The following is a 25895-nucleotide window of genomic DNA, read 5'->3' on the forward strand; positions in this document are numbered from 1 at the left end:
CAACAGACACAAGTGAAATACAAAACATAATTAGAAGCTATTTTGAAAATCTATACTCAAACAAAACAGAAAACCTCGAAGACATCAACAAGTTTCTAGAGACATATGAATTACCTAAACTGAACGAGGAGGACATACACAATTTAAATAGACCAATTTCAAGTAATGAAATAGAAGAAGTCATCAAAAGCCTACCAACAAAGAAAAGTCTGGGACCAGATGGGTTCTCAGCCAAGTTCTACAAAACCTTTAAAGAATATCTCATTCCAATACTTCACAAAGTATTCCATGAAATCGAAGAGGAGGGAACTCTCCCAAACCCATTCTATGAAGCCAATATCACCCTGATACCTAAACCAGACAGAGACACATCCAGGAAAGAAAATTTCAGACCAATATCCTTAATGAGCATCAACGCAAAAATTCTCAACAAAATTTTAGCAAATTGTATCCAAAAATATATTAAAAAGATAGTGCCCCAGGATCAAGTGGGTTTTATCCCAGGGATGCAAGGTTGGTTCAACATCCAGAAATCAATAAATGTCATTCACCATATCAACAGACTAAAAGTTAAGAATCACATGATTATTTCAATAGATGCAGAAAAAGCATTCGATAAAATATAGCATCCCTTCATGCTCAAAACACTAGAAAAAATTGGGGTAGTGGGAACATTCCTTACCATTATAAAGGCCATCTACGCTAAGCCCATGGCCAATATCATTCTAAATGGTGAAAAACTGAAAGCATTCCCCCTAAAACGGGAACAAGGCAGGGATGCCCTCTTTCACCACTTCTTCAACATCGTTCTTGAGACTCTAGCCAGAGAAATTAGACAAATCAAAGAAATTAAAGGGATCCGAATTGGAAAAGAGGAACTCAAACTATCCGTGTTCACTGATGACATGATTATATATTTAGAGGAACCTGGAAATTCCACCAGAAAACTCTTAGAACTCATAAGTGAATTCAGGAAAGTAGCAGGTTACAAGATCAATGCTCATAAATCCAATGCATTTTTATACATAAGTTATGAATCTTCAGAAAGAGAAATTAGGAAAACTACCCCATTCACAATAGCATCAAAAAAAAAAGAAAATACTTGGGACTCAATCTCACAAAAGAGGTGAAAGACCTCTACAATGAGAACTACGGAACACTAAAGAAAGAAATTAAAGAAAACGTTAGAAGATGGAAAGATCTCCCATGTTCTTGGATAGGAAGAATTAATATTGTCAAAATGGCCATACTACCAAAAGTGCTATACAGATTCAATGCAATTCCAGTTAAAATCCCAATTATGTACCTTACAGAAATAGAGCAAGCTATTATGAAATTCATCTGGAAGAATAAGAAACCCAGAATAGCTAAAGCAATCCTCAGTAGAAAGAGCGAAGCAGGGGGTATCGCAATACCAGATCTTCAACTCTATTACAAAGCAATAGTAACAAAAACAGCATGGTATTGGTACAAAAATAGACAGGTAGATCAATGGTACAGAATAGAGGACATGGACACAAACCCAAATAAATACAATTTTCTCATACTAGACAAAGGTGCCAAAAATATGCAATGGAGAAAAGATAGCCTCTTCAACAAATGGTGCTGGGAAAACTGGAAAACCATAAGCAACAGAATGAAACTAAACCCCTATCTTTCACCCTGAACAAAACTCAACTCAAAATGGATCAAGGACCTCAGAATTAGACCAGAGACCCTGCATCTTATAGAAGAAAAAGTAGGTCCAAACCTTCAACTTGTTGGCTTATGATCAGACTTCCTTAACAGGACTCCCATAGCACAAGAAATAAAAGCAAGAATCAACAACTGGAGTAGATTCAAACTAAAAAGCTTTCTCTCAGCAAAGGAAACTATCAGTAATATGAAGAGAGAGCCTACAGAGTGGGAGAATATCTTTGCCACTCATACTTCAGATAGAGTGCTAATTTCTAGAATCTATAAAAAACTCAAAGAACTCTACACCAAGAATGCAAATAATCCAATCAACAAATGGGTTAAGGAAATAAACAGACAATTCACAGAAGAAGATGTACAAGCAATCAACAGATATATGAAAAAATGCTCAACATCTCTAGTAATAAGAGAAATGCAAATGAAAACTACCCTAAGTTTCCATCTCACCCCAATTAGAATGGTGATTATCAAGAACACAAGCAACAATAGGTGTTGGCCAGGATGTGGGGAAAAAGGTACACTCATACATTGCTGGTTGGGTTGCAAATTAGTGCAGCCATTCTGGAAAGCAGTGTGGAGATTCCTCAGAAAGCTTGGAATAGAACCATCATTTGACCCAGCTATCCCACTCCCTGGCCTATACCCAAAGGACTTAAAATCAGTATACTACAGAGATACAGCCACATCAATGTTCATAGCGGCTCAATTCACAATAGCCAGAATGTGGAACCAACCTAGATGTCCTTCAATTGATGAATAGATAAAGAAACCGTGGCACATATATACAATGGAATATTACTCTGCCATGAAGAATGATAAAATTATTGCATTTGCAGGCAAATGGATGAAATTGGAGGATATCATGCTAAGTGAGATAAGCCAATCTCAAAAAACTAAAGGACGAATGATCGTGCTGATAAGCAGATGAGGACATATAATGGGGGGTAGGAGGGATTAGCGTTAGGGTTAGGGTTAAGTTTAGGATTAGGTGTCAGGAGGGTGGTACGAATGAAGGAAGGAAGGATTGTATAGAGTGAAAAGAGGGGTTGGAGGGGTGGGGGGAAGGAAAAAATTAACAGAATGAATCAAACAACATTGCCCTATGTAAATTTATGATTTTTAATAAAAAAATGGAAAAAATTTTAAGGGATACAACATAAAATGTAAAAGACAAAAAATATATGCTTAATATATTACAGAATACATTTTACAGAGCAGTATCTGTAATTCTGTTTTGCCAATTCAAAGAAGAGCAAGTTGACTTCCTAAACAAATTAAAATTTTAAACATATGTATACACACACACATACGTGGATATATATAAATAACTGACTTTGGTAAGGATGGTGTTTCAGAATAAGATTTGCCTGCAGAGTAAAAGCAACCACAGGGATCCTTGACTATTGGTTTTTGAAATACTGACTGAAATTTTTTCAAAAATTTTGCACATAATATAAGAAAAGAGTTCATTAGATGAGAAAGGAAAAGGGACATTTTTTGGACAGTCTCAGGGGAGAAGGGAGAGAGTGAGTCCTCTCATAAAGGTCTGTTTCTACTGCCCTTTAGTTTTTTTGGCGTTTCTAGGGAAGTTTTCAGAGGGTCCTGCCCTTATCTGCATTTAAGGTTTTGACAGACAGTAGAATGGAATCAGACTTTCAAGTCTCCATTGCACATGGCCTTACCCTCTGGAGGGGAAATTTTACTATTTTAATTAACTTGGGCCCTGAGAAATGAAATCAGAAATCTGTGGACTGAGACCTCTGAAATTGTGAGCCCCAAATAAACTTTTCCTCCTTTAAGTTGTTCTTGTCAAGTATTTTGGTCACAGAAAAGCAAAACTGACTAAAACACTTGTGTTTTTCTCATAGTAGGGAGGACTCTTTGAGCCTACATGTCTCCTGAAGATACCAGGAGATTTGGGGAGGAATGCTGCATATTCTACTGATTTAAGCTAGACAGGGCCAGAGTGGGGGTCACTGCAGTAGGCTCACTCTATAGTTATCTTCTTAACCTGTCTGCTACCTATCAGATTATATATCAAAGATCTAGATGTCTATATATCTAGATGTCTTTGCACCATGATGTCCTCCTGAACATTGAAATTATTTATATTTCCTTTATTTCTAACTGTAGCATACTTTCCTCTTTTCTTTTTAATTTTTAGTTGTAGATGAACATGATACCTTTGTTTACTTAGTTTTTTTTGTTTTGTTTTGTTTTGTTTTGTTTTTAATGTGATGCTGAGGACCAAACCCAGTGCCTCATGCATGCAAGGCAAGTGCTGTACCACTGAGCCAAAACCCCAGCCCTGTCGTACATTTACCATATAGAAACAGAAGTATTAATACTGATGACTCAAACCTAAATGTATTATAGTAAGCAATAAAACCAGACCCCTCACCCCCCAAAAAAACATAAAGTTTCATTTGTCTTATTCCATTAACACAACATTTTGAAAATCACAATCTTTAGGAACTGAGAACAGGTCAATGTTCACCAATGGATAGGGAGATTTCTACAAAGGGACAGGAGAAGGGATTTTTTTTGTGTGATGAGGAAGTTATTCTGTAATGTGAATGAAATGGCAATTGCATGACAATATGTATTTGTCAAAATTCACAGAACTGTGTACTCTGAAATTTTAAGTTGCTGTTTATAGATTGAAAATAAATTTATTTCTTGACATATTTTTCCTTGCTTGTTACATTGAAAACTCAGTAGATATATGGTATAAGAAAAAATATTATTTCTAATACTATTCAGAAATAATGTTGGAATTTAAGAAGTCAGATTTTGCTCTGGAGCAATTTATAGTACTTTTACATCTTGTTTTTCAAGATTTTTTCAATTCAGTTACTCTTCAAATTTTGGTATGTATGTATCTACTTTGGATTCATGCTAAGAACAGTTAATTTTTCCAAGTTAGCCCTATTAGCAAAGAAATTGAGTCAGCAGGGCATAAGAATTCATTTTTTATAAAGTTTGTAAATGATATACATCACAGTTTGCATGTTTTAGTTAAAAACTGATCACTTAATTATGTAGCCCATGTTGCCTAATTTCAATTCATTACAATATCATTTATATACACTTTTATTGTGATGGGATTAAGGTAGTGCACTAAGCTTTCCTAAAATTTATTTTTATTGTAAGCAAATGGGATACATCTTGTTTTTCTGTACATGAAGTAGAGGCATACCATTTGTGTAATCATATATTTACCTAGGGTAATAGTTTTTGATTCATTCTGTTATTTTTTCCTTCCCCCCACCCATCCCACACTTCTTTTCCCTCTATACAGTCCCTCCTTCCTCCATTCTTGCCCTGCTCCGACCCCCCATTATGTGTCGTCATCCTCTTATCAGCAAGATCATTCATCCTTTGGATTTTTTGAGATTAGATTAACTCACTTAGCATGATATTGCAATTTTCTCCATGCCTGCAAATGCCATAATTTTATCTTTCTTTATGGCTGAGTAATATTCCATTGTATATATATACCACAGTTTCTCTATCCATTCATCAATTGAAGGACATCTAGGTTGGTTCCACAATCTGGCTATTGTGAATTGAGCAGATATGAACATTGATGTGGCTGCATCTCTGTGGTATGCTGATTTTAAGTCCTTTGGATATAGACCAGGGAGTGGGATAGCTGGATCAAATAGTGGTTCCATTCCAAATTTTCTGAGAAATCTCCACACTGCTTTCCAGAGTGGCTGCACTAATTTGCAACCCCACCAGCAATGTATGAGTGTACCTTTTTCCCCACATCCTTGCCAACACCTATTGTTACTTGTATTCTTGATAATCACCATTCTAATTGGGGTGAGATGGAAACTTAGGTTAGTTTGATTTGCATTTATCTTATTACTAGAGATGTTGAAAATTTTTTCATATATCTGTTGATTGCTTGTAGATCTTCTTCTGTGAAGTCTGTTCATTTCCTTAGCCCATTTGTTGATTGGATTATTTGCATTCTTGGTGTAGAGTTTTCTGAGTTCTTTATATTTTCTGGAAATTAGTGCTCTATCTAAATTATGAGTGGCAAAGATATTCTCCCACTCTGTAGGCTCCCTCTTCACATTACTGATAGTTTCCTTTGCTGAGAGAAAGCTTTTTAGTTTGAATCTATTCCAGTTGTTGATTCTTGCTTTTATTTCTTGTGCTATGGGAGTCCTGTTAAGGAAGTCTGATCCTAAGCCAACATGTTGAAGATTTGGACCTACTATTACTTCTATAATTTGAAGGATCTCTGGTCTGATTCTGAGGTCCTTGATCCATTTTGAGTTGAGTTTTGTGCAGAGTGAGAGATAGGGGTTTAATTTCATTCTGTTGCATGTGGATTTCCAGTTTTCCCAGAATTATTTGTTGAAGAGGCTATCTTTTCTCCATTGCATATTTTTGGCACCTTTGTCTAGTATGAGAAAATTGTACTTATTTGGGTTTGTGTCCATGTCCTCTATTCTGTACCATTGATATACCTGTCTATTTTGGTACCAATACCATGCCGTTTTTGTTATTATTGCTTTGTAGTATAGTTGAAGATCTGGTATTGTGATACCCCCTGCTTCACTCTTCCTGCTAAGGATTGCTTTAACCATTCTGGATTTCTTATTCTTCCAGATTAATTTCATGATTGCTTGCTCTATTTCTGTGAGGTATGTCATTGGGATTTTAACTGGAATTGCATTGAATTTGTATAGCTCTTTTGGTAGTATGACCATTTTGACAATATTAATTCTGCCTATCCAAGAACATGGGAGATCTTTCCATCTTCTAAGGTTTTCTTTAATTTCTTTATTTAGTGTTCTGTAGTTCTCATTGTAGAGGTCTTTCACCTCTTTTGTGAGATTGATTCCCAAGTATTTTATTTTTTTTGATGCTATTGTGAATGGGGTAGTTTTCCTAATTTCTCTTTCTGAGGATTCATCACTTATGTATAAATGTGCATTCGATTTATGAGCATTGATCTTATAAGCTGCTACTTAACTGAATTCACTTATGCGTTTTAAAAGTTTTCTGGTGGAATTTCCAGGTTCCTCTAAATATATAATCATGCCATCAGCAAATAGGGATACTTTGATTTCTTCTTTTCCTATTCCTATCCCTTTAATTTCTTTGGTCTAATTGTTCTGGCTAGAGTTTCAAGAATAATGTTGAACAGAAGTGGTGAAAGAGGGCATCCCTGCCTTGTTCCAGTTTTAGGGGGAATGCTTTCAGTTTTTCACCATTTAGAATGATATTGGCCATGGGCTTAGCAAAGATGGCTTTTATAATGTTAAGGAATGTTCCCACTATCCCTATTTTTTCTAGTGTTTTGAGCATGAAGGGATGCTGTATTTTATCAAATGCTTTTTCTGCATCTATTGAAATAATCATGTGATTCTTAACTTTTAGTCTGTTGATATGGTGAATGACATTTATTGATTTCTGGATGTTGAACCAACCTTGCATCCCTGGGATAAAACCCACTTGATCGTGGTGCACTACCTTTTTAATATGTTTTTGTATGCGATTTGCTAAAATTTTGTTGAGAATTTTTGCATTGATGCTCATTAAGGATATTGGTCTGAAATTTTCTTTCCTGGATGTGTCTCTGTCTGGTTTAGGTATCAGGGTGATATTGGCTTCATAGAATGAGTTTGGGAGGGTTTACTCCTCTTCTATTTCATGGAAAATTTTGAGGAGTATTGGAATGAGCTCTTCTTTAAAGGTTTTGTAGAATTTGGCTGAGAACCCACCTGTTCCCCACTTTTCTTTGTTGGTAGACTTTTGATGACTTCTTCTATTTCATTACTTGTAATAGCTCTATTTAAATTGTGTATGTCCTCCTGGTTCAGTTTAGGTAATTCATATTTTTCTAGAAACCTATTGATGTCTTCGAGATTTTCAGTTTTGTTGAAGTAGAGATTTTCAAAATAGCTTCTAATTATGTTTTGTATTTCACTCATGTCTGTCGTGATATTTTCTTGTTCATTCTGAATATTAGTAATTTGAGTTTTCTCTCTCTTTCTCTTTGTTAGTGTGGATAAGTGTTTACAATTTTGTTTATTTTTTCAAAGAACCAACTCTTTATTTTGTCAATTTTTTCAATTGTTTCTTTTGTTTCAGTTTCATTGATTTCACCTCTGATTTTAACTACTTCCCATTTTCTGCTACTTTTGGTGTTGCTCTGTTCTTCTTTTTCTAGCGCTTTGAGCTGTAGTGTTAGGTTGTTTATTTGTTGAATTTTTCTTCTTTTAGTGAATGCTTTCCATGAAATAAATTTTCCTCTAAGTATTGCTTTCATAGTGTCCAGGAGATTTTGATATGATGTGTCTTTGTTCTCGTTTACTTCTAAGAATTTTTTAATTTCCCTCCTGATGTCTTCTGTTATTCATTCATCATAGAGTAGCATATTATTTAATCTCCAGGTGTTGGAGTAGTTTCTGTTTTTTAATTCTGTTATTTATTTCTAATTTCAATCCATTATGAACTGATAGAATACAAGGTCGTATCTCTATCTTCTTGTATTTGCTAACCTTAGCTTAATGGCATAAAATATGGTCTATTTTAGGGAAGGATCCTGCTGAGAAGAAAGTGTATTCGCTCTTTGTTGGATGGTATATTCTATATATGTCCATTAAGTCTAAATTATTGATTGTGTTATTGAGACATATAGTTTCTTCGTTCACATTTTGTTTGGAGAATTGTCCAGTGGTGAAAGAGGTGTGTTAAAATCACCTAGTATTATTGTGTTGTGGTCTATTTGATTCCCGGAATTGAGAAGGATTTGTTTGATGTACATGGATGAAACACTGTTTGGGGCATAGATATTTATGATTGTTATGTCTTGCTGATTTATGCTTCCCTTAAGCGGTATGAAATGTCCTTTATCCCTTCTGACTAGTTTTGGCTTGAAGTCCACATTATCTGATATGAGGATGGATACTCTGGCTTTTTGCTGAGTCCATGTGCATGGTATGTTTTTTCCCATCCTTTCGCCTTTAGTCTGTGGGTATCTCTTTGTATGAGGTGTCTCTTGCAGACAGCATATTATTGAATCTTTCTTTTTAATCCAACGTTCCAGTCTATGTCTTTTGATTGATGAGTTCAGGTCATTAACATTCAGGGTTATTATTGTGATATGATTTGTATTCCCACTCATTTGGCTCATTTTTGTTTTTTGACATGACTTGATTTCTCTTTTATTTGGCTATTCCTTTAGGCTAGTTAGTTCCTCCCTTTGCTGATTTGCATCATTGTTTTTCATCTCTTCCTCATGGAATATTTTGCTGAGAATATTCTGTAATGCTGGCTTTCTTTTTGTAAATTCTTTTAGCTTTTGTTTATCATAGAAGGATCTTATTTCATCGTCAAATCTGAAGGTAAGTTTGCTGGGTGTAAATTCTTGGTTGGCATTTGCATTCTTTCAGAGCTTGAAAAATATTGTTTCAGGCCTTCCTCGCTTTTAGGGTCTGGGTTGAAAAATCTCCTGATGTCTGTATTGGTTTCTCCCTGAATGTAATTTGATTCTTTTCCTTCACAGTCTTTAAAATTCTATCTATTTTGTGTGTTAGGTATTTTCATTATATTTCATTATAATGTGACTTGGTGTGGGTTTGTTGTAATTTGGAGTCCTATAAGCCTCTAGTACTTGATTTTCCATTTCATTTTTCATATGTGGGAAATTTTCTGATATTATTTCTTTGAATAGATTGTTCATTCCTTTGGTTTGTTTCTCTAAGCCTCCTCAATCCCAATAATTCTTAAATTTGGCCTTTTCATGATATCCCATAATTCTTGTAGTGTCTGTTCATGATTTCTTACCATCTTCTCAGTTTTGTCAACTTTGTTTTCACGATTAAATATTTTGTCTTCATTGTCTGAGGTTCTGTCTTCCAGGTATTCTATCCTATTGGTTATGCTTTCTATGGAGTTTTTAGTTTGGTTTATTGTTTCCTTCATTTCAAGGATTTCTGTTGGTTTTTTTTTTTTCAGTATCTCTAACTCTTTATTGAAATGATCTTTTGCTTCCTGTATTTGCTCTTTTAAACATTAATTGGTGCGATCATTCGGTGCTCGTATTTGATCTTTCATCTCATCATTCAATGCCTGTATTTGCTCTTTCATCTCCTAGTTTGCTTCTCTGATCGTTTTAAGTAGGTACAGTTTGAACTCCCTTTCTGTCATTTCTTTTGCCATGCTGTAATTGGTTTTTATTGATATAGTATCTAGGTTTGTTTGGGACATTTTCTTCCCTTGTTTTCTCATATTGTTCAGGTATTTGTGGAACTCAGATATTGCAGATTTCCTCTATTGGCTTATCGTGTCCCTGTAGATTTCCAGTATATCACCTCCTAGCCTTCAGTAGCCTGAATTCTTGGAGGAATTTGATAATGCAGTGCTCCACTAGTTTGCTGCCCCTCTAGGGGTGGTGACCTTCAGGTGGGGTATATTTCCTTCTAGTGGGCAGAGGTGCCTCCACTTGTTAACCAATGGTCTGCCGAAGGGGAACTAGGCTGCAGGCTGGGGCATGGCTGGTCTGGGCCTGTGTCTGACCTATTGCCCATACCAGGGAAGCCTAGTTGGGTGCAGAAGCCTCACACTGGCTGACCCTCCTCTGAGTAGCTGCCTGCAGTCCAGGCCTGCTGCAGGGTCTGGGGGGACCATGGATGTGTGCCCCACTGAGCTTTAATTATCAGACAACTTCCAAAAGGAAAGTTGAGAATCTGTTAAGAAAACCATTGTACTGTACTCTTGTTTCAATCACCCTTTTCCAAAAATCATTCATCTTTATTCAAGAATATGATGCTATAATGAGCATAGAACTTGTACTGAATATTACAATCACTGATAGTTATAGAAAATTGTTTTTAGGGAAATTTCCAAAATAGATTTGAGTTATCGTGTTTCACATGTTTGTGAGCAAAGAATTCAACTCTTCCTATATTTTATTAATATTTTAAGCTTGTATTTATCAACCTACCCTAAGTACTCATCAGATAACTTGGAAGGGAAATCCAGATTTCATCATGGAAAACTTAAGTGATGAAGTGTCAGAAATTGGTGATGTATCTATACCATTTCAAAAAGAGAAATTCCTGAGAATGTTGAAGTGTGTGCCTAAAAAAGTATAGTTTATCTTATAAATCAAATACTATGTATCATAATATACATTACATGGAAGGCAATTGTGTAAGAAATAGGTTACCAAGTAAGGAGAAATGAAATTACATTTCAAAAGGAACAATGGAGCTACATCGACACTTACTGTCATACCAGCAAGTAAGGAGTTTACTGCTTCTAGCCTTGTCCTAGGCAACAACACAAATATCAGGAAAGCACTCACATGCCTCACAGGTAGTAAGATTTTCATTATTTTAAATTTGTCCATACTATTTCCATAGGTTGCTTTATTGGAATGAATTTCTCCTCAGCATCCATCAAAGCAATGAAATAGTTCTAAGTGGAGAAACATCAGCAAAACATGAGATACATGATTACACAAGATTCTCTCTAGGGTTAAAATGATTTAATTCAAGGTAGAAAAGGGTGCCCCTTGTCTCCCTTTTTCTTTCTCCTCTCTCTCTCTCTCTCTCTCTCTCTCTCACACACACACACACACACACACACACACACACACGGGTAAAACCACATATATTAGGTAAATGTTCTCATAATTTAAACATGATAAGATTGGATTTTTTCTTAGACCAAGAATTTTTTCACTTAGACAAATGTATTCATTTCAGATTGCATGACATCCTTTCCTTTTCTTGGTCATTGGCCTAGAGCTCTACTGAGATTTGCATTCGTCTTTGAGATACATATGCTCTGAATTATTTTTTCTTTTTTTCAATTTTATTCATATTTCAGAAATGTAAGAAATGGATATGTATCTTGCCAAAGTAGGAGTTTTGCTACCTATCATCTCACCAGGCATATTTAATCATAACACTCATATTTCGTAGAATCTGGAATAAGAGAGGAGTTTTGGAGTATTACTATAGTTATTTAAACACTCTCTAGATAATTTTCACTTTTTCAAATGTTCTTTATATTACTAATGACAGCTATTGATTATGTATCATTTTTCCCTGAAAAGAGATCTAAATATTCAAGTTTATCATGGGTTATCTAGCCCCAGAATATCATAAATTACATAATGCTTTGAATATGAAAAGCATGACACAAATAATTAAAATTATATTGGTTAAAGACTATTGGAATAACCATTTTTTAGAATACCTTTTTGGAAATTATTGTGACAATATGCAACTGAACTAATATCAAAATATAGAAATTATTAACATAACTAAATGTACTGCTAAAGATTATAACTTCTAATATTTATATTCAAACTGATAGTTTTTCTAATATTATCCAATAGTGAAAGTGAATGTATGTGCGTGTGTGTATATATAAACACATATGTGTGTATATACATATTTTTATATACACACAATGCACACACAGACATATCTTGATCTGCCTTATAGTACTCATTCTTTTTTTTTTTTGATAAATGCCTATTACATCTTTACTGATAATAAAACCACAAAACCTTGCACAATGGTCTCTTCATCATTATTTTGATTCTTAACACATATTAATTGTACAAAGTAATGGGATTCACTGTGATATTTCCATACATACATATGCCATGGATTGCTCATGTCCATCCTCTTTACTTCTCTCTTTCTCTCTTTTTTCTCCCCCCAATTTCCTTCCCAGACCTTCCTTTTTTGTTCCACATGAGAGAAAACACAGGATACTTCTCTTTCTGTTTATCTCTATATTGCTTAACATGATGTTTTCAAGTTCCATCCATTTTCCTGAAAATGATAGGATTTCATTTTTTTTACAGCTGAATAATAATCATATATATATATATACACACACCCACACATACCATGTGTTCTTCATTCATTCTTCCTGCAATAGGCACCTAGGCAAATTACATATCTTGGTTATTGTGAATAGTTCCAAAATAAACATAGTTAGGCAGGTATCTCTTTTGTATTTCAACTTTATTTCCTTGGGATATATATTTGGGAATAGTGGAGTTAGATTATATAGCAGTTCTATTTATAGTTCTTTGAGGAACCAACATTTAATTTTCCAGTGGCTGTACTAATTTACATTCCCACCAACAGATGTAGGTGTTCCTTTTACTTCACATCCTCGCCAGCATTTGTTGTTATTATTTTTTTAATGATAGCCATTCTAATTGAGATAAGATGGAATCTCGTTACAGTGTTGATTTGAATTTTTTTAATGAAGATATTGAACACTTTGTTATATATGTGTCAGTCATTCATATGTCTTCTTTTGAGATGTGTCTATTCAAATCATTTGCCGGTCTTTAAATTGGATTACTTGTTTCTTTTTTTTATTAAACTGAGTTCTTTACATGTTTATAATATTAACCATAGATCAGATGAATATCTGTCAAAGATTTTTATCCCATTCTGTAGGTTTTCTCCTCACCTTATTCATTCCTTTGCTGTGTAGAAGCTTTTTAAATTTTATTTAATCCCATTTGTTAATTCTCGATTTTGTTTCCTGTGCTTTTGGAATCCAAATCAGGAATTCATTGCCTGTGCCAATATTTTCCTCTAGTTGTTTCGGAGTTTCAGGGCTTACATTAAGATCTTTGATTCTTTTGAATTTAATTGCTATACAGGGTAAGAGGGGAGAGTCAATTTCAGTGTTCTACAAGTAAATATTCAGTTTCCCAGCGCCCTTTACTGAAGAAGCTGTCATTTCTCCACTGATTATTTGAGGCATCTTTGTTGAAAATAAATTGTTTGAAAAATGTGTGGATTTATTTCTGAATCCTCCATTTGGTTCTATTGATCTACATGTCTGTCTTTATTTCAATACTATTCTGTTTTTATTACTATGGCTCTGTAGTGTGTCTTGAAATCGGGTATTGTGAGATCTCCAACTTTGCATTTTGCTTAAGGTTACTTTGGCTATTCGGTGTCTTTTGTGATTCCATATGAATTTTTGGATATTTTTCCAGTTCTACAAAAAAATCTCATTAGTGTTTTGATGGGGTTTACATTTAAAAAGTCATTCCTTAAGACCGGAAACAATTGAACTAGTAAGTTCATAAAATACAAATTAGGAAATACTTATATTGCATTTTCTTATTCCTTATTTTAGGGACTGTTATATGGCAAAAGCAGTCTGTCTTATTTCTCTGGGGTTTCCTTTTCTGCTTCTATTATTTTATGATAAAAACTCCTGATAGAGTCTTAACCTGTGGAGAATAAGAACACTTTAATTAAGGTTAATAAAGTACTGGAGGCGTCTTTGCTAGAGAAGATGAAAACTTCATTTAGGTGGGGCCAAACACATAAATCTTTCAATATTATTTTTACGAATGATAACTAGTCATTTTTCATATTTGCATTGTGTCAGGGATCATGTACTTCAAAAATTATTGACTTTGTTTATGTACTAAATGTCATTTTATAGTCATTTTATTAGTATCCTTTTATGTTTTTATATGAGGTTTCCCTAGTTAAATCTAAATGATGCAAGTTATTTGAGAGAGTTATGAACAAAATATACTCAATGTTTTCATGCCACAGAAGTAAAGCTTCAAATAAGTGACAGACATCTACCCCATAACTAACATCTGAACCCACATACACTACGCTCTCTATAACTGTAGTCTTTCTAATCTCCCACCTCAAGCCAATATCTCTATTTGTGAGATAGATCCCACTTATCCTTGCATACTCAAGACATCTTTTCTAGCAATTCTGCCTTTTCTCTACTCCCTCATTAATTTTCTGCCTCAACAGTCTTTTTCCCTATAATTGCAACAATGCAGTTATTTTTCCTCATTTTTGCTTTCTTTTTATCCATTTCTCAGCAACCTTTGTGCTTCACCTTGTCCTTTTTTGGCAAAACTCCTAGAAAGTTGTTTTGCTTACTCTTTCTAATCTCTTTCCTGCTATTTTTTGATAACTAATTTCATTCAGGATTCATCTTCCGTACTTCACCAAAACTGCTTCTTCAAGGTGGTTAATCACTTGCTTGTGGTTGATTGAATGATCAATTATCAGTTCTTATCCTATTTGACTTATCAGAAACATTGGACAGTTTGACTTATTCGGGAGGACTTGACACAGGCAATGGCATTTCGAAACATATCCTCCATCTTAGAGGAATGGTCACTTCATGGTCTCTGACTCAGTCTGACCTAAACCCCAGAAAATACTCCATCATGACACAAAGAATGAGAATTGTCATCTGGGACTGAAATGTTGAAAAACACCTGGTTTGACATGTAACATTGACCACCTCAAAGAATAAAGGCGATGACAAGCCCCTAGAAATGGCCTAACCACAAAAAACCACCCTATCACTTCCCTATAGTTATCCCAGGCTGTGAGCAGATGAGTCTCAGTCTCCACTGGGCCACACCCCCTGCAGGCTTATTCTGAACAAACCTGTGTTTGTGTTGCTGTTGAGCTGTCTCTGTTCTCTAGTTCTCTTGTTCTCTCTCTCTCTCTTTCTCTCTCTCTCTCTCTCTCTCTCTCTCTCTCTCTCTCTCTCTCTCTCTCTCTCTCTCTCTGTTTATTTCCCTTGCTCAATTCTTCCCTTGAATAACTTATTGTTGGTTTCACCGTTAACCTACTTATTTATTTTACAAATTTTCCAGTTGCTTCTCTTTGTACACTGCTCTCTCTTGCCATAAACCAATACCAAAATTGGCATATGTAACTGTAATAGCCACTTTTTTGTTGTCATTTGTTTTGTTTGTTTGTTTTTTTTAGATGTATGTGATGGTAGGGTGTGTTTTGACATATTATACATACATGGAGTATAATTAAGCCACTTAATTGCTTTCCCTTCTCCCATCTTGCCCCAGTGCATTGTCACTTTCAAGTGAGAGTGATTCTTTAAAATGAGAAGCACATAATTTTGCTTACTGTTAAAATCCCTATGATGTTTTCCATTTCATACACAGGAGAGTCAAAATCCTTTCAAATGTCCCAGGGTCCCATATGATTTGTTCTTTTCTTCCTTTATTCTTTTTTCTGATCCTACATGTTACTGCTCTTCTCTCCTCTAGCCATATTTTGCCACTACTGTGAAGTCTGATCTTTCTCCTTATATTAGACATGCTAGGACATGTCTGGAAAATCACACTAGCTATACCATATTCTTGAGATGTTCATTTTCTAGGCGTATGCATGAAATTCAACAAATATTATCCTCTCCATGTGCTCTATCTTGATCACTCTACGTGAAGTACCAGTTTCATCTCTCTCAGATTCTGTTCTACCTCATTCTATTTTTCCATTTACTTTATCTTCTTCTAAAACAACAACAAAAAAATACTCATATTTATTGTGTACTGCTTCTAGTTTACATTGCTAGAATACATGCTTTACATAGGCAGAAGTGTTTCTACTAAGTTCTCTGATATGTCACCAATGTCTGTTATGTCACTAATGATAATGTTGTATAAGCAAAGATGTCTCAACACTGTTTAGCACCAGGAGTTGCTAAATAACTAGAAAACTAGCCCACCAAAGATTTCCACATCCTAATCTGCAGAGTTTGAGAAAATATTATTTTACATGGCAAAGGGAAATTGAAGATGTGAGTAAATTGTTAAAGGCCCTCACGATGGAGAAATTACCTTCAATTATTCAAGTGGGTAATCAAAAGTGTCCTTACAAAAGTAAAGGAGAAATACAGAAAGATAGAGGAAGCTTCAATTGGGTGGGGCAAGGGGCTGTATGCTAAGAAGGTAGAAAAGGCAAGAATTCTTCCAGAGAGTTCCAAGAAAAGAATACAGTGTTTCCATAGCTTTATTTTGGCCTACTGAGAGCTAGTTCAGACTTATGACCTCCAAACTTGAAAGACCATAAATTTATATCATTAATTAGATCATAAATTTAAACCACTCAGTTTTTCACTTACTACACAACAACAGGAAAATAATAGTTTAATTAATAAGAACAATTTTAATGTCCCCATCTATCTATGCATACTTATGTGTTATTTGATATAGTCTATTGCTGTAATGACAAATTTGCAAGACCTGTACCTGATAATAAGCATATCCCGAGAAACCAATACGCCATTTGAAATATAAGTCACATGAATTTCTCAATGTATGGAATTTAAAATTTGAAATAGACATAGGAACATTTCCCAAAAGAAATTAAAAGGTTTGATATTAAATATTTACCTAGAAACAAACATATTATTACTGAAATATTTTTAGGGTCATTATTGTATATACATGTATATCTTTGGAAACCGAATCCTTTTCCTTTATACTTTTATTATTTTACATGTATTCATTTTTATGGTAATTATTTTTTCCTGAATATGATATATATATACACATACTTAGAGATATTAATATATGTGTGTGTGTGTGTGTATGTATATGAAAATTTGGAAAATACATATTGTCCAGTTACAAAAATCAATGATAATGCTACCATTTAGATTATCTCAACTGAAAGAATTTTAATACATTTTTCTTTATGTGTGCGTATTAAACATACTGTTCAAGATATATCTTGAACTCTAGGTTATTATTTCTTCTTTCTCTCTTTGTATATTGATTATCCTACACTTAAAAATATGTAGAAGTATGTTTAAACAAATCTGAGGTTATGCTATGTATTAGGGAAACACATTTAGTTATTTATATCTTGTGCCACGAAAGTATGTAACTTGCCTATAGCAAGAGGTGAATTAGTTATTTCTTTTTTCTGTTTTTGGCAGTACTGGGGATTGAACCCAGGGCCTTGTGCTTACAAGGCAAGCACTCTACCACCTGAGCTATCTCCCCAGCCCTGAATTAGTTATTTCTATTGAAATTTTGCTAGCCAAGATGGATTGATTCTTATGAATAAAATACATACTTAAATAACACTATTGAAATATCAAAGTAAATTATTTAACAAGTAAACATGGACTAGTTTCTGACAAAATTTCCTCTGTTAATTTTGTCTTTCCTGTGACTGAATTCCAGTGAAAACTAATTTAACTAAAAATTTGAAGGTCTTGAGAGGTTAGTCAACTTCATTATAGTTTCATAATGCCAAATTGATGATTTGCACTCATTAAACATGAACATTTGCCAATTAGCAGGAAATCATTTGTTTTCACATGGTGTGATTTCCTCTAATTCATTTTACAAAATATTTTCATCCAGATGATATTGATATGATCACAGACATGAATTGGGCATGACTATATTTCTTTTTCTTACAATAGATAATAATTTAGTATTTGATAATGTTGATTCTGGTATAAATGAAAAATCACTTTTAAAAACTCATTCTCAGTATGGGATAGACAGAGATATTAATTCTTCCCCCCACCCTCCGTCTCTTTCTCTCTGTCTCTCTGTCTCTCTCTCTCTCTCTCTCACACACACACACACACACACACACACACACAGGCACATGCACACATGCATACACAGACTTACTATAGCTCTTTAAACTCACTGCCCACACAACACCTGTCATTTCAATATGTATTCATGCAGTGCACAGAATTATTTAATCATAGTTTCTTGAAAATGTTATGTATTGCAACCACTTATTAGAAATTGTAATTTGTGTTTTCTGGTCTTTAGGACTGCATCAAAAATGAGTAAATTAAACCTAAATATAGTTTCCTTCAGTTTTCAATTTGTGTAATCATTTATCTTTCTAAGGAACTGTATGCCTTTCCTGACACTGATTACTAAATGTCTTCCTCAAGTTACTAATCATAGACATGCTGATTTATGAAAAAAAAATCTTCTGAGAAATTATATATTTTAAAACAAATGTGGTTTTATTAATGTCTTCCTCTACTATGTAGTTCCATGAAAATGTACAGTGACTTTTGTAAGCAAAATAAAACCAAAAAGAATATAAAAATGGAACCAAAAGAAGAATGTTAATTAAAAAGTTGATAAATCTATTTCTGCTATATTTAATAAATATTTGGATTCTTTTCAATCAAGAGACACTTTGGTCATGAAGTACTAAATATATATATATATGAGTGCAGTGCATCTCTATAATAATAAAGTTCACTTTTAAAATCCAAACTGTAAATGGGTATTGATGCATTGTCAAAATCCAAAAATTCAAACCCAGAAATATTTTCTACAGAAAGATCCATTGAAATAAATACAAATTACAAAATCTCCCACATGTTTCTCTGTATTTTGCCACTGTGGTTAAAACCTTATGTGGAGTGAGATGGAAAAGGGCAAGTTCTATCTATATCATAATCCTAAAGCCTTACTTCCCAATCTCTTTTTCTATAAATCCTCCATCAATTAGCCACTTAAAATTGACACTGCACTTGATGTTTTTGGTTATTTATTTTACTATTTGTCTGTAACTTGAATTTTTTGGTTTTCCATTGTTTAAATTATTTTTAAGTGAAGGATAGAAATAGTTTTATTTCTTATTATTTTATTTGTTTTTACTTGACTTTTTTTGTTTTGTTTTGTTTAAGGTGTAGAGTCATTCTAATTGAGGAGGTTATCCTTATGCAGTAAGAAATTTTAAACTTCTCACCTTGCTCTAGAACTTTTAGGATATCTTTGAGTGGCTGTCATTCAATACACATAACCTTTCCATTGGTCTTCAAAGATGGAAATTACTAAATATAGTTGTTGTTTTTGTTTGTTTGTTTGTTTTGTCAAAATATAGAGGTGAGGGCTGGGGTTGTAGTCCAGTGGCAGAGTGCTTGCCTACCTTGTGTGAGGTCCTGGGTTCAAAATCCAGCACTGCAAAACAAAACCAAAAGAAAAAAAAAAAAAAAAAGCAAATAAAAATTGAAGAAAAGCTTTAAGAATATTTACACTTTTGATTTAGGCATTACCCAAATCCACTAAACTGGAATAAAAATAATTTTAAGAAGGGACTTAGTTATACTTAGACCTTTTTTATTTTATTTTTCCTGATATCCACAATAACTTTGATTAGATTCACTGAGACTGTTTTTCCTATGCTCCCAGTGACCATGCTGGATTTATATCCAGAATAAACTAACGGCTGCCATTATATCTCTGAGCTCTCTTTTGACTCCATAACTGTCCATTATCTATTCTCTACTCCCTCAAAGGGACTATTAATCTAGAATCTGGAGGGAAGACTCGCTTTATAACAATCAAAAATCCAACTTCATTTCTGTAATAATGACATGAGAAACTTCACAGACCCACTCCCCAGTGATACATCATAATTAGTGAAAATTAGTTTTAGAAAAAAAGTCATTTTAAGTATCTGGAAATTGTCCTAAGGACATATAGCAAAGGAAAAGAAATATTTATTCAACAAAATCTATTAATTTGCAATAATAGCAGTGGGAAACTATGGCATTTGAGTCACAAATCTACCTCTTTCTTTTTCCTTAACCTGCACCTCAAGGGTGCTGGAAGCTCCACTTTGGCAGACATGGCCAAGAGACAGGGTCCTTCTTACTCAAGCATCTCCTTAGAAGGTTTAGGTCACTAGAATTTTTCACCCCATATTGCTCCATAATTGCTCCATAAGAGGTTACATTTTTAGATGTAGACAGCTGAGAAATTGGAAGGCCCCCTTCCTGCATTAAGAATAGTATCTGCATAAGAATCTATCTGCAGCATAGAAGGCCAAAAATACTGAGGGGTATTATTACTCTGTTCCCTGCTTGCTCATACCTCAAATCTTCCATCCTGGAGAGTCAAGCAGACACCAGAAGATCCTATCCTTGCTTCACATCCTGCTCATAAAGGAGGTGTGCACACTAAGAGCAGCAGAATATTGTTTGCCCAAGTTCAGAGGCAAACATAGAATAGACAGCTCTGAAGATCTCTGCAAGAGAACTAACTTTATTTGGATATAGTGTGGGTAATTTCAAGTTTAAAATACTCACAAACAATTGAGATTTTACTGGTAAGCAATTAAGAAGAAGCTGGGAGCTCCAAAACAACAAATTAACCCAAATGCCACCTATTTTAGCAGAGAAAAAAAAAAAAGGAAAGGGAAATGGGAAGATTATCCCTGGGGTCAGAAAAAGACTCAGAAGGATCAAAAGCTCCTTAAAGAAAGACCCAAATTTTATTGAATCAGACTGTAGCAATTTTTGCCTGAGAACCTTAATTGAGAAACAAGAAGAACATTAATCTACAAATGAAATAAGCTCAACCAGCTACAAGTAGGATAAATGCAGGGTGGTCACAGTTTTAACTGCTAGACACAGTTGAAAACAAATCAAGGAGGATGCTCTGAGAGCAGCAACAAGGACATGACTTGTCATGTGCAGTGCAGCCAGATTGGTTTTTTTTTTTTTTTTTCTCCCATAATAAATTTGTTAGAACAATTGAGCAATCACCCATTAATTAGTGAGGGCTAAGACCTGGGTCAGAATTCCAAAAAAGACTCATAAAAAGATATTCAAACATAGAAATAATGGAGAAAGAGAACCCTGCTCAAACCATAGTTGTTAATACTTAAGTCTGCAGCCTCTGGAAAAAAAAATTAGAGGCTTCATAATGCAGGTGAAAAGATGTCATTAAAATGGTCCAGCCAAGTCAGTAGGCAATAGACAAATAAGCAAGCAAACAATCATGAGATTCAGAAACACAGAGAATGGTATCCATCATTGATACACATTAATACATTATGTAAAACATCCAGTTTTCAACAAAAACAATTAAGTGCAGCCCATTCATGGGAACAGAAAAAGAAACATTCAATAGGACAGAGACTGACTGCCTTCAGAAGGTCCAAATATCAGACTCTGCAGATAGACTTCATGGTAGTCATTCCGTTCAAAGAAGCTGAGCCAATGTTCACTTGGAGAAGCGAAGAAAACTATGATAAGGCCTCATCAAACTGGGAATATCCATAAAGAGGTACAAATATAAAAGGAGCTAAATGGAAATTCAGGAATTGAAAAGTCTGGGAACTGGAATACAAAGTTCATTACATGAGCTCAACAGAAGATAGATAGGGAGGTATGAATTGATAGGAGAAAATCAATCTAAGACAGATCCTCAGAAATCTATCTTTACAATCCAAAGAACAGAAAGAGAAAATAATGGAGAAAAGTGAAGAAACCCTCAGAGAAGTGTGAGATATCTCAGAAAAGTGTGAGATATCCAACATATGGGTATTGAGATGTAAGAAGAAGATAGAGAAAAAGGAATACAAAGACCTATTCAAAGAAATAATGGTTGGAATTTCCCGAACTTGATGAAAGCATTAATCTTTGTGTCCAATAAACTCAAAAAATTACAAATAGGATGAATGTAAAAGGGTGACACAGGATAATAAAAATGATGAAAACAATGTTAAAGAGCAAACCTTGGAAGCAGCCATAGAATAATGACTCCTCACCTACAAAAGACCCTGTGTTAGTTTTCCGTTCTTGCTGTAACAAATAGCCATAAATATAGCAGCTTAAAACAATGTTTTTTTTTTTTCTTTCAGAATTCTAATATTCAAAACTCTGAAATAGCCCTTATTTGGCCTAAATCCTTACATCAAAATGTCTGGAATACTGTCCAGAGGTAGTTAAGAATGTGTTTTCATAATTCAGGATTTTTTAGTTTCTATGTTTCTTTTCTTTCCCTTCCCTTCCCTTCTTTCTGTCTTTTTCTTTCCTTTTTTATTTTTGGAGCTCCCCATTCATCACCAATGGTTTTGTCTTTCATATATCATGCCGAGTCTATAACAACATCCTTTAAATCATTATTGTGACTGTTGCTACCACTATGTGCATAGACCAGGATGATAAAAGAAATGTACTTGATCTCTTATTTAGATGCTAATTGGCTTGTACTTAGAGCATAAAAGTTCAGAGATCAAGAATTATTCAATTTTTTTACACGTCTTAAAAACTAATGCTTTGTGATGATAAGTGATAAAGATGTAGGTGATTATACTATTATTGCTTCAATTCCAAGTTTGCTATTAAAAAGTTTTTAAATTTTCATTAAAATTGTGATGGTAAATCATTTTGAACACAAAAGAATTTAAATACGCTCATATGCACCAATGTGTAAAATGTTGCAGGTAACTTAGCAGATGGATAAACTTTTTAAAGTTAGTATATGACTACTCTAGAAGTTTAAAAAAATTAGTAAAGAATTCTTGTGTAAGTACACAGCAACAGGCAATAGCATAAGCTGGAGGAGATAACAGGTCCAGTTAGGTAGGAAGCTATTCAGTTGGAACAATGACTGTGTTCCATTAAATGTCCATGTGAAAAAGTAACAAATTCTCTCCTCTTCCAGGCAACACACAGAGGTTCTAACAAAAGAAGTTTCAGAGAGAGTATGACAGTGGTTGGTGTAAGAAATGAGAAAAAGAATGAAACAAGGCAGAACTCAAACCAATCTAGGCAAAATCTATAACAAAATGCAATAGATGTTGACAATAAGAATTCTATTTTTGAAACAGAAAAAGCAAGATAAGTCAAGGATTTAATTCTCCTTGCAGTGTCTTCATGGACAATTGTATGGAACTGTATAGCACCAAATCTATGCTACCGAAAATGAAGTCTGTAGACAGTGTCTATTTTCAGCAATTCTCAACAATAAAGAGTTTAATGTAACAATGAGTGTTTGGCAATTCTTTGGAACAATAGTGTAGCAATGATTGTACGTCTATTAAATTTAATAATTGAAAATTTTGTCTTATATTTATGTCTTTAAAATTTCTCTAGTTGTTTAATATAATTTAATTTTGCAAAAGGATTAATGCATACAACCAATATCTAAGAAAAAAGGAAAAGGAAAGAAAAACCACAAATATTTTAACCACAGATTTCTTGAGTAGCTCCTACCCAAAAGTTATTGGTCTATCCTAGGCACAGATGGTCAAGAGACAAGGGCAATTTTTTTAACTTCACATTTTATTCTACATATATGAAGATTTAATTTCTTCTGGTATGGTTTATAATTATTTTACAAATAGATGATAATTTTCCTTGACAAAATGTATATGAACATTTTCCAGTCTCTGTTCCTGAAACTTCACAAAACAAATTACCCATTCATCAAATGCTTGAAATCATTTCAATATATACACCTTTGGTTCACCAATTTTAAAATATTACCAAATGTGACTATTTTTGAATTTTTCATTAAGAAGTGAAATCCTTAGACTTTTTGCAAATGAGCACATGTTTTTTTTCAAGAGTATGATCATCAGGATGACTTTAGATGGTTTTCTAACTATATAACAACAATTTATTTAGAAGATCTGGAGAGTCTGAGATGGTTTAAAATAGAGTAATTGAGTTAAACTATAATCATCTTTCAGTTGAGAGTTTCAGATTAACTTATTCTTAATTATAGCCTTTGAAGCACCTCATTATTGCTTCATAATAATTTTGACAAGAAATGATGATTTAGTAGCTTTCAGCTAAAAATATGTGTGTGAATTTAATGTGCTTGTGAATGATAAACTTGCAAAAATAACTGGAGCCACACATATTAAAGTCAGCTTCTATAATTCAACACTTCCAATGCACTGCTTTAAAATCACACACACATTTTAAAATAATAATATAAGATATTCAAAATTTCAAAACATTTGATTATATACTAAAATTCTTATCCAAACTTTAACTGTGAATGAAATCCAAAATAGAAGCCAAACCTAAGACCAGGATATCTAATTAAAGGAAAAATAGGTATCCATTCCAGTCAAAATGGCAGTTATCAAGAATACAAGTAATAATAAAGATTGGTGAGGATGTGAGCAAGAAGGTACATTTACACATTGCTGGTGGGACTGCAAATTGTTGCAATCACTGGAAAAGTGGTATAGGCGGGATTCTACCTTGTCCAGCCAGGCGAGGGAAAGGGTTTCTGTCAGAGGACTGTACTGGCTATTGATTAGTCACTAAGAAACTTATTTAGTAAGTTTATCTAGTAAAATAAAAACAGGAGCCAATAATCCTTTTAAATGGAAGTGGGTGTGATGGATTGAGCCATGCCAAGATCTGGCCTCTAACAAGACAGAGAAGCCCACCGTCCCTTTATTTATAGTTCTACAGGCAAAGGGGGACCAGGAGGAGCTTCTTCTGTGAGGAACAGGATGGGGTGGAGTTAGGGAAGCCACTTGCTTTAGCGGGTCATCCCAGTAGAATTAGCATTTCCTCAGGCGGTGAGCCACTCTGCACAGTCACCTCCCCTAGGCTGTCTGAAACAGTCTCTCATAACTGTCAGTTCCTGGGAGTCAGATTTCCTTGTCCCATGGCTCAACCAAACTTGATTCTGCTTGTCATGGATGGCTTCCCACAAAGCGGTATGGGGATTCCTCAGAACACTTGGAATGGAACCACCATTGGACCCAGTTATCCCATTCCTCAGCATATATGTAAAGGACTTAATTAGCATACTATAGCAACATGACCACATCGGTGTTTATACCAGCTCAATTCACAATAGCTAAGCTATGGAACCAACCTAGGTGCTCCTCAACAGATGAATGGGTAAAGAAAATGTGATATATATACACAATGGAATATAATTCAGTCATAAAGAAGACTGAAATTATGGCATGTGTCAGTAAATGGATGGAAATGAAGACTATCATGCCAAGTGAAATAAACCAATCCCCAAAAAAACAAAGGATGAAAGTTCTCTCTGCTATTCCAATGCTAACACACAATGGGAGGAAGATAGAAGTTCATTGGATTAGACAAAGGGAAATGAAGAGAAAGAAGTGGGGATAAGAACAGGAAAGACAGTAGAATGAATCCTAAGTTCATATATGTACATGACTAGTGTAACTCCATAACATAAACGACCAGAAGAATGGGAAGTTATACTCCCTGTATGTATAATATGTCAAGATACATTCTACTGTAATGTATAACTATAAAGAAAAAAATTTAAAAAAAAATAGGTTTTCATCCAGAAATTTTTTTTCTACTTTTCTTGCCGCTGACAGTCTACACAAGCTTGAAATTCTTCACTCAACTTTTAAATAGGGAATGTTGAATCAAATAATTTTAGTTTGTATCTAAACTCCAAGGCCAATATTAGTCAACAATAACACCATATTGGTGATTAAAAGGTTTACAAGCAGTAACATATTTTCAATAATTTATTAATATCTGTTTAAGTTTATTTTTTTCCACTTTCTAGGCAATGTTGTGAAAAATGTAGATTGACCAATTTGTATACTAGTGATAATTAGCAAAAAAGAAGCAAACTG

The sequence above is a fragment of the Sciurus vulgaris genome, assembly GCF_902686455.1.
Source record: "Sciurus vulgaris genome assembly, chromosome: 3".
Lineage (NCBI taxonomy): Eukaryota > Metazoa > Chordata > Mammalia > Rodentia > Sciuridae > Sciurus > Sciurus vulgaris.